Source organism: Bombina bombina, chromosome 4 (genome assembly GCF_027579735.1).
Source record: "Bombina bombina isolate aBomBom1 chromosome 4, aBomBom1.pri, whole genome shotgun sequence".
Lineage (NCBI taxonomy): Eukaryota > Metazoa > Chordata > Amphibia > Anura > Bombinatoridae > Bombina > Bombina bombina.
Genome location: NC_069502.1, coordinates 255544832 through 255557506, shown reverse-complemented (window position 1 = coordinate 255557506; position 12675 = coordinate 255544832). Strand labels below are relative to the sequence as shown.

At 43.9% G+C, this 12675-nt stretch overlaps 1 protein-coding gene across 1 annotated transcript in view; it reads left to right on the top strand.

Annotated features, from left to right (window-relative positions):
* SNED1 (sushi, nidogen and EGF like domains 1) overlaps positions 1-12675 on the top strand; it is a 482978-nt gene that overhangs the window by 261620 nt on the left and 208683 nt on the right. The gene's annotated exons all lie outside the window — the stretch shown is intronic.

Here is a 12675-nt window from a genome sequence, read left to right as displayed (position 1 = left end):
TTCAATAAACAATACCAAGAGAATGAAGCAAATTTGATAGTCAATTGGAATGTGATTGCACATGCATGCTCCCTTGCAAATCCCGGAACTAGCATCCTGATTGGCTGTTTAGATGCCCTTTACAATGGGATGTAGCTACTGAGGAAATTTTGAGGAAAAATATCTTCCTTTTTTACAGTGGTATTTTCTAGTCAGCTTTTTAAAGCTATGCTGCATCACTTTAATTTGTTTCATGTCCCTTTAAAATTGCATGCTCTGTCTGAATCATAAAAATTTAAATATTGACTTCCATGTCCCTTTAACCATTAATATCAATCGATGCGTTCCTTTAATTACATTTTATATCATTGCAAATAATTGTATTTATTAACATGTTTAAATATCCATAAACACTTGATTGTAAACACAAATGAATATTCTGATTATCATATTTAATTTGAAGACAGCTTTCATGGTTAAAAGGGCAACTAGATCAATGTTTTTATTTGTTAATTCATTTATTTATTTATATATTTATTTTAATAAAAATGTTTTGTGCTTATTAATATGTAAACTTAGAATGTTAGCACAACTATTTGCATAGAAAAAAAGCTAAGCAAACAGCCAGAATATACACCTTGAAACATACCAAAGTGATTGAGATGTCAGAAAATCATGTTCACAATATAAAATAGATACAGTGACAGCACTGCCTTAAAAAATAATTAATTGAAGATGGTGCAGCTACATTTATTTTATACTGTATACAGTATATGGTATGGACTATTATGCAGGGCCCTAGTAACAGGCACACCAAATAAAGACACACAGGTGCTAGATTTATTTGTGACAATAATCATGAGACAAGCTACTGAAAAATAGTTTTGAAGAATTCCGATTATCCTAGCTTTGTCAAGGAATAATCTAGATTTTATTGAAGACACAGAGACAAATATTTTGCTTTACTTTCTTTTACTACTAGTGTGCAGCATTTTAAAGTATAATAAATCACATAAAAAATACATAAATACAGAGAAAAAAGAACCAATGTAATTAGCCAATGAGAAGGCTAAGGTAGATAGCAAGGTAACAATGGACCAATCAGAGGACCCATACTGTCCATAAAACAACCAATGAGCTCCCCATCTTCCTCTTTCTTGCTTAAAGCTCATGAAAAAGAAATTCCCGAAAATACAGAAGAGACCCAAAAGTCCAACAATTAACAATAAGATGAACAGGAACCAGGTAACATGAAACATCTTGGAAAAAACTTGACTCGAATCTTGAGAATTGAAACAAGAGAGCCTGTAAATCCATTTTGTTCTCCAGGATGATGATCAAGATTTGATAAAAGGTGCATATCCAGTTTTAATTAGAGATGTTTGTGAAGTTGGTAGCTAGAAAAGTCAATTATATATATTAATACATGAATAAAACATATTGGATGGCAAAGACAGAAGAAGGAGGGGGGGATATTCGTCTCTGTGTCTTTAACAAAATCTAGATTATTCCTTCACAAAGCTAGGATAATCAAAATTGTATTACAAGACCAGAGACTTCATATTTTGCTAGTTTATAGCAATTAATTAAAAAGATTTTAAGAGGCGTGTTGAATGGGTTTAAGATAAAAATGTTTAAAAGTTGAATCAGAAGACTAATCTGCCACCTTTAAAATTTCCTGAAGAGGAGCATATTTTAAAAAGGCTTTAGAAGTGACAGAGCATCTAACTGAATGAGCTGAGAAAGAACAATTAATCCCAGCTTCTGACATAACCCATTTAATCCACCTCGCAATAGTGGTAGAGGAAACAGGAGCATGAGGAGGAACAAAAGATAGAAGAAGTTGATTTTTATCAGAGTCTCTAAAAAGAGAAGTTTTAGATTCATAAACTCTTAGACATGAAACGACACATAAAGAAGGTTCAGATGGAGAATAAGGGTAAAAAATAGATGAAGATAAAATTTTAGTTCTTTGAGAAATTAGAAAAGTTACATCTTCAGGAGAAAAACATTTAGAGTTCAAATCAAGAGCCCAGACATCAGAAACTCTACGAAAGGAAATAAGACAGAGGAGAGTAGCAAGTTTAGAAGAAATTTGTGTAAGAGATAAAGAGTCATTAGAAGGCCAGGATTTAAACAAAGAAAATATTAAATCCACATCCCAAAATAAATTATATTTCTCCAACATAGGTGTGTCCGGTCCACGGCGTCATCCTTACTTGTGGGATATTCTCTTCCCCAACAGGAAATGGCAAAGAGCCCAGCAAAGCTGGTCACATGATCCCTCCTAGGCTCCGCCTACCCCAGTCATTCTCTTTGCCGTTGTACAGGCAACATCTCCACGGAGATGGCTTAGAGTTTTTTAGTGTTTAACTGTAGTTTTTCATTATTCAATCAAGAGTTTGTTATTTTCAAATAGTGCTGGTACGTACTATTTACTCAGAAACAGAAAAGAGATGAAGAATTCTGTTTGTATGAGGAAAATGATTTTAGCAACCGTAACTAAAATCCATGGCTGTTCCACACAGGACTGTTGAGAGCATTAACTTCAGTTGGGGGAACAGTTTGCAGTCCTTTGCTGCTTGAGGTATGACACATTCTAACAAGACGATGTAATGCTGGAAGCTGTCATTTTCCCTATGGGATCCGGTAAGCCATGTTTATTATGATTGTAAATAAGGGCTTCACAAGGGCTTATTTAGACTGTAGACATTTTTTGGGCTAAATCGATTGATATTAACACTTATTTAGCCTTGAGGAATCATTTATTCTGGGTATTTTGATATAATAATATCGGCAGGCACTGTTTTAGACACCTTATTCTTTAGGGGCTTTCCCAAAGCATAGGCAGAGTCTCATTTTCGCGCCGGTGTTGCGCACTTGTTTTTGAGAGGCATGGCATGCAGTCGCATGTGAGAGGAGCTCTGATACTTATAAAAGACTTCTGAAAGGCATCATTTGGTATCGTATTCCCCTTGGGTTTGGTTGGGTCTCAGCAAAGCAGATACCAGGGACTGTAAAGGGGTTAAAGCTTAAAACGGCTCCGGTTCCGTTATTTTAAGGGTTAAAGCTTCCAAAATTGGTGTGCAATATTTTCAAGGCTTTAAGACACTGTGGTGAAAATTTGGTGAATTTTGAACAATTCCTTCATGTTTTTTCGCAATTGCAGTAATAAAGTGTGTTCAGTTTAAAATTTAAAGTGACAGTAACGGTTTTATTTCAAAACGTTTTTTGTACTTTATTATCAAGTTTATGCCTGTTTAACATGTCTGAACTACCAGATAGACTGTGTTCTGAATGTGGGGAAGCCAGAATTCCTATTCATTTAAATAAATGTGATTTATGTGATAATGACAATGATGCCCAAGATGATTCCTCAAGTGAGGGGAGTAAGCATGGTACTGCATCATTCCCTCCTTCGTCTACACGAGTCTTGCCCACTCAGGAGGCCCCTAGTACATCTAGCGCGCCAATACTCCTTACTATGCAACAATTAACGGCTGTAATGGATAATTCTGTCAAAAACATTTTAGCCAAAATGAACCCTTGTCAGCGTAAGCGTGGATGCTCTGTTTTAGTTACCGAAGAGCATGACGACGCTGATATTAATATCTCTGAAGGGCCCCTAACCCAATCTGAGGGAGCCAGGGAGGTTTTGTCTGAGGGAGAAATTACTGATTTAGGGAACATTTCTCAGCAGGCTGAATCTGATGTGATTACTTTTAAATTTAAATTGGAACATCTCCGCATTTTGCTTAAGGAGGTATTATCCACTCTGGATGATTGTGAAAATTTGGTCATCCCAGAGAAACTATGTAAAATGGACAAGTTCCTAGAGGTGCCGGGGCTCCCAGAAGCTTTTCCTATACCCAAGCGGGTGGCGGACATTGTTAATAAAGAATGGGAAAGGCCCGGTATTCCTTTCGTCCCTCCCCCCATATTTAAAAAATTGTTTCCTATGGTCGACCCCAGAAAGGACTTATGGCAGTCAGTCCCCAAGGTCGAGGGAGCGGTTTCTACTTTAAACAAACGCACCACTATTCCCATAGAGGATAGTTGTGCTTTCAAAGATCCTATGGATAAAAAATTAGAAGGTTTGCTTAAAAAGATGTTTGTTCAGCAGGGTTACCTTCTACAACCCATTTCATGCATTGTCCCTGTCACTACAGCCGCATATTTCTGGTTTGATGAACTGATTAAGGTGCTCGATAGTGACTCTCCTCCTTATGAGGAGATTATGGACAGAGTCAATGCTCTCAAATTGGCTAATTCTTTCACTCTAGACGCCTCTTTGCAATTGGCTAAGTTAGCGGCTAAGAATTCTGGGTTTGCTATTGTGGCGCGCAGAGCGCTTTGGTTGAAATCTTGGTCGGCTGATGCGTCTTCCAAGAACAAGCTACTAAACATTCCTTTCAAGGGGAAAACGCTGTTTGGTCCTGACTTGAAAGAGATTATCTCTGATATCACTGGGGGTAAGGGCCATGCCCTTCCTCAGGATCGGCCTTTCAAGGCAAAAAATAGACCTAATTTTCGTCCCTTTCGTAAAAACGGACCAGCCCAAGGTGCTACGTCCTCTAAGCAAGAGGGTAATACTTCTCAGGCCAAGCCAGCTTGGAGACCAATGCAAGGCTGGAACAAGGGAAAGCAGGCAAAGAAACCTGCCTCTGCTACCAAGACAGCATGAAATATCGGCCCCCGATCCGGGACCGGATCTGGTGGGGGGCAGACTCTCTCTCTTCGCTCAGGCTTGGGCAAGAGATGTTCTGGATCCTTGGGCGCTAGAAATAGTCTCCCAGGGTTATCTTCTGGAATTCAAGGGACTTCCCCCAAGGGGAAGGTTCCACAGGTCTCAGTTGTCTTCAGACCACATAAAAAGACAGGCGTTCTTACATTGTGTAGAAGACCTGTTAAAAATGGGAGTGATTCATCCTGTTCCATTGAGAGAACAAGGGATGGGGTTCTACTCCAATCTGTTCATAGTTCCCAAAAAAGAGGGAACATTCAGACCAATCCTAGATCTCAAGATCTTAAACAAATTTCTCAAGGTCCCATCTTTCAAGATGGAAACCATTCGAACTATCCTTCCTTCCATCCAGGAAGGTCAATTCATGACCACGGTGGATTTAAAGGATGCGTATCTACATATTCCTATCCACAAGGAACATCATCGGTTCCTAAGGTTTGCATTCCTGGACAAACATTACCAGTTCGTGGCGCTTCCTTTCGGATTAGCCACTGCTCCAAGGATTTTCACAAAGGTACTAGGGTCCCTTCTAGCTGTGCTAAGACCAAGGGGCATTGCAGTAGTACCTTACCTGGACGACATTCTGATTCAAGCGTCGTCCCTCCCTCGAGCAAAGGCTCACACGGACATCGTCCTGGCCTTTCTCAGATCGCACGGCTGGAAAGTGAACGTGGAAAAGAGTTCTCTATCCCCGTCAACAAGGGTTCCCTTCTTGGGAACAATTATAGACTCCTCAGAAATGAGGATTTTTCTAACAGAGGCCAGAGAGACAAAGCTTCTGGACTCTTGTCGAATACTTCATTCCGTTCCTCTTCCTTCCGTAGCTCAGTGCATGGAAGTGATCGGGTTGATGGTAGCGGCAATGGACATAGTTCCTTTTGCGCGCATTCATCTAAGACCATTACAACTGTGCATGCTCAGTCAGTGGAATGGGGACTATACAGACTTGTCTCCAAAGATACAAGTAAATCAGAGGACCAGAGACTCACTCCGTTGGTGGCTGTCCCTGGACAACCTGTCACGAGGGATGACATTCCACAGACCAGAGTGGGTCATTGTCACGACCGACGCCAGTCTGATGGGCTGGGGCGCGGTCTGGGGATCCCTGAAAGCTCAGGGTCTTTGGTCTCGGGAAGAATCTCTTCTACCGATAAATATTCTGGAACTGAGAGCGATATTCAATGCTCTCAAGGCTTGGCCTCAGCTAGCGAGGACCAAGTTCATACGGTTTCAATCAGACAACATGACGACTGTTGCGTACATCAACCATCAGGGGGGAACAAGGAGTTCCCTAGCGATGGAAGAAGTGACCAAGATTATTCTATGGGCGGAGTCTCACTCCTGCCACCTGTCTGCTATCCACATCCCGGGAGTGGAAAATTGGGAAGCGGATTTTCTGAGTCGTCAGACATTGCATCCGGGGGAGTGGGAACTCCATCCGGAAATCTTTGCCCAAGTCACTCAACTTTGGGGCATTCCAGACATGGATCTGATGGCCTCTCGTCAGAACTTCAAAGTTCCTTGCTACGGGTCCAGATCCAGGGATCCCAAGGCGGCTCTAGTGGATGCACTAGTAGCACCTTGGACCTTCAAACTAGCTTATGTGTTCCCGCCGTTTCCTCTCATCCCCAGGCTGGTAGCCAGGATCAATCAGGAGAGGGCGTCGGTGATCTTGATAGCTCCTGCGTGGCCACGCAGGACTTGGTATGCAGATCTGGTGAATATGTCATCGGCTCCACCTTGGAAGCTACCTTTGAGACGAGACCTTCTTGTTCAGGGTCCGTTCGAACATCCGAATCTGGTTTCACTCCAGCTGACTGCTTGGAGATTGAACGCTTGATTTTATCGAAGCGAGGTTTCTCAGATTCTGTTATCGATACTCTTGTTCAGGCCAGAAAGCCTGTAACTAGAAAGATTTACCACAAAATTTGGAAAAAATATATCTGTTGGTGTGAATCTAAAGGATTCCCTTGGGACAAGGTTAAGATTCCTAGGATTCTATCCTTCCTTCAAGAAGGATTGGAAAAAGGATTATCGGCAAGTTCCCTGAAGGGACAGATTTCTGCCTTGTCGGTGTTACTTCACAAAAAACTGGCAGCTGTGCCAGATGTTCAAGCCTTTGTTCAGGCTCTGGTTAGAATCAAGCCTGTTTACAAACCTTTGACTCCTCCTTGGAGTCTCAATTTAGTTCTTTCAGTTCTTCAGGGGGTTCCGTTTGAACCCTTACATTCCGTTGATATTAAGTTATTATCTTGGAAAGTTTTGTTTTTAGTTGCAATTTCTTCTGCTAGAAGAGTTTCAGAATTATCTGCTCTGCAGTGTTCTCCTCCTTATCTGGTGTTCCATGCAGATAAGGTGGTTTTACGTACTAAACCTGGTTTTCTTCCAAAAGTTGTTTCTAACAAAAACATTAACCAGGAGATTATCGTACCTTCTCTGTGTCCGAAACCAGTTTCAAAGAAGGAACGCTTGTTGCACAATTTGGATGTTGTTCGCGCTCTAAAATTCTATTTAGATGCTACAAAGGATTTTAGACAAACATCTTCCCTGTTTGTTGTTTATTCAGGTAAAAGGAGAGGTCAAAAAGCAACTTCTACCTCTCTCTCTTTTTGGATTAAAAGCATCATCAGATTGGCTTACGAGACTGCCGGACGGCAGCCTCCCGAAAGAATCACGGCTCATTCCACTAGGGCTGTGGCTTCCACATGGGCCTTCAAGAACGAGGCTTCTGTTGATCAGATATGTAGGGCAGCGACTTGGTCTTCACTGCACACTTTTACCAAATTTTACAAGTTTGATACTTTTGCTTCTTCTGAGGCTATTTTTGGGAGAAAGGTTTTGCAAGCCGTGGTGCCTTCCATTTAGGTGACCTGATTTGCTCCCTCCCTTCATCCGTGTCCTAAAGCTTTGGTATTGGTTCCCACAAGTAAGGATGACGCCGTGGACCGGACACACCTATGTTGGAGAAAACAGAATTTATGTTTACCTGATAAATTTCTTTCTCCAACGGTGTGTCCGGTCCACGGCCCGCCCTGGTTTTTTAATCAGGTCTGATAATTTATTTTCTTTAACTACAGTCACCACGGTACCATATGGTTTCTCCTATGCTATTATTCCTCCTTAACGTCGGTCGAATGACTGGGGTAGGCGGAGCCTAGGAGGGATCATGTGACCAGCTTTGCTGGGCTCTTTGCCATTTCCTGTTGGGGAAGAGAATATCCCACAAGTAAGGATGACGCCGTGGACCGGACACACCGTTGGAGAAAGAAATTTATCAGGTAAACATAAATTCTGTTTTTGGAGAAGGGGGTCTTTTGAATCTAATAGATTTAAGAAGGCGACAAACTAAAGGATATGTGTCAACCGTTTGATAAAGCCCAATAGGGTGAAACGCGTCAGGGGACAGCTGTGAGCGTGTTTAAGCTCGTATTATTTTAACTGCCAGAATCTGGTTTACCTTTGTTGCTCTCTTACATGCCACTATAGTTAATGTTGCTATACAGTCTGGTTTGTGCCAGACTTAGATAGTGTTATGAGTCACTTTATACAGACCACAGTATAATTATTAGCAACGGTCACCCTATTACTTAATCCTTAACTAGTTGCTCCTTTGGCAGGAGGTTCATAGCAAGCGGGGTCTGTAAACAGTAATGGCAATAACATAATTATACTATCACTTAGATATATATACATATATGGACACGCTGCATTGCCTTGAATCTATCTGACTGAGCAACCTCTGGGTCAGGTATCTTTGATAACTCCATACAGTATAAGGGGTGCTAATATAACGAGCGGATTGATTATGTATCCCTCTGCTACTAATAAATCAATAACTGTTACATTGTATTAGGACGTAACTTAAGATGTACATAATCTCACTGAGAGACTCAGATGACCATATTGTATTACTGTTGATGTTTACTAGTACGCTGTACCATTTTGAATCCATTTAACTATTCAATCTCTGATTAGGAGGTATTGACACTTTTATACAACAGTAGCAGGGGTTTTATTAGAAGAATGAGCAGGGGTCTATACAGAGAACAGATACATCTTACATCCCTTTGCTGTAACTAAATCACTGAATATTACATTATAGCTTTATACAGTTTATACGATACGTATTTACATAGAATATTCAGACTATTGTTGCGATAGAATACAACTGATTTTTAAGCCTGATATAGCAACAGAGAACTACACATTGATTCAATATTAAAGGATGCTAACAATAATAAGTGTCCTAAAAGTTACATTTGCGCAAAAGTAGCCATATAGATCCACGTATAGTTGTGGGAATTGTTGTATACTGAATAGAACTATACGGTCATTGAGTACAGCCCTCTAGTACAAACCCGACTTAGAGTTTTTTATCTTAGATCTTTTGTTATGATAAGTGACAGTAAACACTACCAATTTTATGCAATACACTATTGAACAAATAAAATCAAGTCAGAATAATTGAACATTGATTCCCTATGATTAACTTTGACTGAGTTAAGGTTCTCACCAGGAGCTTCACGAATAGGAATGCATTATTACTGATGAAACAGTCTTGCTATATAACACATAGGTTATTTTTTGAACCTTTAATAATAAACCTTTCACCCTGTGTATAAATCCATAGGATATTAGATGTAGGTAAATACATTACGCCTTGGATCAATACATTGACTTTATTATCGTTGGGTTCCTATTACCTAGTGTGAAAATAGCAGCCTCACGGTTAGTGACCATTTTTTATATAAGTGGGCAATATTTTAAGTATAGAGACTTTGAGTGACACTCTGTGAGCATATACTTATTTATCACACTATAGTGGTTCATGCAGATACCCAGTGTGAAGGATACCCCCGGCTACCCCGACTGGGTAGCTCCGCCAAAAGGGGTCCTGCTTCCTCCCTGCCGACTGCAGCTATGTAGCTGGCAAGTGGCCACAGCCTGTAGCCACCCCTGATGCCTGACAGCACCAGTACTCAGGGTCCCACCCTGTGGCAGACTCCAGCTACCCAGACTAGGTAGCTCCTCCAGCGTGTCCTTCCTCTGCTATGTAGCTCAGGAAAGTGATTTTAGCCGGAGCTCACCCAAATAACTAGACAGACTAGCCTTCAGGTGAATCAAGAACTCATTTTATTGAAAACACACACTCCTTTTATACAGTCAGCTCATCTTGATAAGACCCTGGACAATCCCACTATTTTCCCACTATTCCCGCCACTCCAGACTGATCGGCGCCTTCATAGGAGCCACAGTCCCACATAGTCTCAATACCTAGGGGTGGCGGTTTCGGGTGATCCATGATGTCATTTTAAAGCTCTCGGTCTCCAGATTTCACAGTCCAAAAATCAGCATGATTTGTTGCTGGGGGCCAGAGTTACAGTCCGTTGAAGTTATGGGGTTAGGAGTGTCCAAAACCCCTGGTTCCCGAAGGAGCTCACCTCCAGTAATTCCCCCACCTGTTGTCCTCCCTAGGGGCTACTAATCACCAAAAAGAGCGGAGCTCTGGGGCACATGGTTGCTGGAGCGACCAGGGGTAAAGTTAGCGGGTGTCCTGCTGTCCTGTGGCCCACCGGGAGTTCCAGGAGCCTGGGAAGCCTGAGAGGGGTTAGGCGGGTGTCCGTTGTGAGGCGGCCGACTGGGAGTTCCAGGAGCCTGGCCAGGCTAGGAGGGTTTTCCTGGTCATACACCAGCTATTTTCTAAACAAGTTTGGAACACAAAACCATGCAACCAAAAGCTTCCAGAGATTGTGGTTGCTCTGAGGAGCCCAAAACCACTGAGAAACAACAGGGGTGAGGTTGTAGGGGGGTCTGGGGTAGCCTTAGCTGTCTGGTATCCGTGACATCCCCCCCCCCCCCTCCAGTTCGGCAGGCCCTCCACTTCTCGGTTGCTGGGAGAGGTAATCCCATCTTTCCAGAGCTTGGGGCATCCTGTGGGGTTCCCGCTGGCGTTTAAACCCTGCGCTCTGGGTGCAGGGATAGTCACATAATGCAAAGTCCCAAACAAGTTTGCTAAGCCCGGCTCCCAAACAATTGCTGCTCCACAAGTTCCAGTATCCTTAAGTTCCATGGCCAAACTGTCTCCTTTGTGACACTCTGTTGAGTGTGCTGACCCACCCACAAACAAAGCCAGTGCCGGTTTCCCAGCTGTATTCCCAGCCCAGACCAGAGGGGGAGTTTGCTCCTTGGTGGGGCAGGTAAAGCTCGGATGCCCAAACATGTGGCACCAACTGTATACACTTTTATCCTCTTTGCCCAATGCAACGCCTGCCCTCGGTGAGAAATACTCCGGGACAAGAAAAGGGTAGAGACCCTGCCAAGCTACTGAGGGGAGAGTCCGTCTGTCTCTTCTACTGAGAAGGAGATCAACCGCTGGGGAGGGAGGTCCGCTGGGGAGAGAGACCAACTGTCTCCTCTCCCAGAAAGGGATTCGGCCGCTGGGGAGAGATATCGATACCCGTCTCTCCCTGCAAGGGTTTCTCTGTAAGGGGAGGAAGGATGACTACCTCCGCTCCCGGGGGATGGCTCTGCCGCTGGGGAGAGAGACCGACTGTCTCCGCTCCTGGCTCTTCCGCTGGGGAGAAAGACCGACTGGCTCCTCTCCTAGGAAGGGGTTCTGTTTACGGGGAGGGAGGACGACTACCTCTGCTCCCAGGGGATGGCTCTGCCACTGGGGAGAGAGACCGACTGTCTCCTCTCCCGGCTCCTGGCTCTGCCGCTGGGGAGAGAGACTGACTGTCTCCTCTCCCGGGAAGGGGTTCAGTTTACGGGGAGGGAGGACGACTACCTCCGCTCCCAGGGGATGGCTCTGCCGCTGGGGAGAGAGACCGACTGTCTCCTCTCCCGGCTCCTGGCTCTGCCACTGGGGAGAGAGGCCGACTGTCTCCTCTCCCGGGAAGGGGTTCTGTTTACGGGGAGGGAGGATGACTACCTCCGCTCCCAGGGGATGGCTCTGCCGCTGGGGAGAGAGACCGACTGTCTCCTCTCCCGGCTCCTGGCTCTGCTGCTGGGGAGAGAGACCGACTGTCTCCTCTCCCGGGAAGGGGTTCTGTTTACAGGGAGGGAGGACGACTTATTCCGCTCCCAGGGGATGGCTCTGCCGCTGGGGAGAGAGACCGACTATATCCTCTCCCGGCTCCTGGCTCTGCCGCTGGGGAGAGAGACTGATTGTCTCCACTCCCGGGAAGGGGTTCTGCTGATGGGGAGAGTTATTGACATCCATCTCTATCTGCAAGGGGTTCTCTGTAAGGGGAGGGAGGATGACTACCTCCGCTCCCAGGTTTCCTGGAGCTGTTGCAGGTGCTGGGCAGAGGCCGGCGGCTCTCTGCCCTGTTGTCAGCACTTCTGCTGGGGTGGCTCCCTTGTCCAAGTCTATAAGCTCAGAGCCAGACTGCTTCAGCCTGGGAAGCCTGAGAGGGGTTAGGCGGGTGTCCGTTGTGAGGCAGCCGACCGGGAGTTCCAGGAGCCCGGCCAGGCTAGGAGGGTTTTCCTGGTCATACACCAGCTATTTTCTAAACAAGTTTAGAACACAAAACCAGGCAACCAAAAGCTTCCAGAGATTGTGGTTGCTCTGAGGAGCCCAAAACCACTGAGAAACAACAGGGGTGAGGTTGTAGGGGGGTGGGGGGTAGCCTTAGCTGTCTGGTATCCGTGACACCCAGATTGGGTGATTTATATAATTCTTAGAGAGCCACGTTATTAACATTTTGAGGGATATCATATCATTCATATTATTTAGAGGTCTGACAAGCTTATATTATTATCCCTCTATTTTTCTACTATACATCGATAGTGTTAACCAGTATCTGTGATGTTTTTTTATTTAAATTTCTTTTTATTGAGAGCCAAGCTGTGGAGACCTCAAACAACATTTCCAGGTAATACTATGAAAATTACATTCACAAATACAGTAAAGATTCAATCTATACAGAGGTATCATTGTGCATGACATA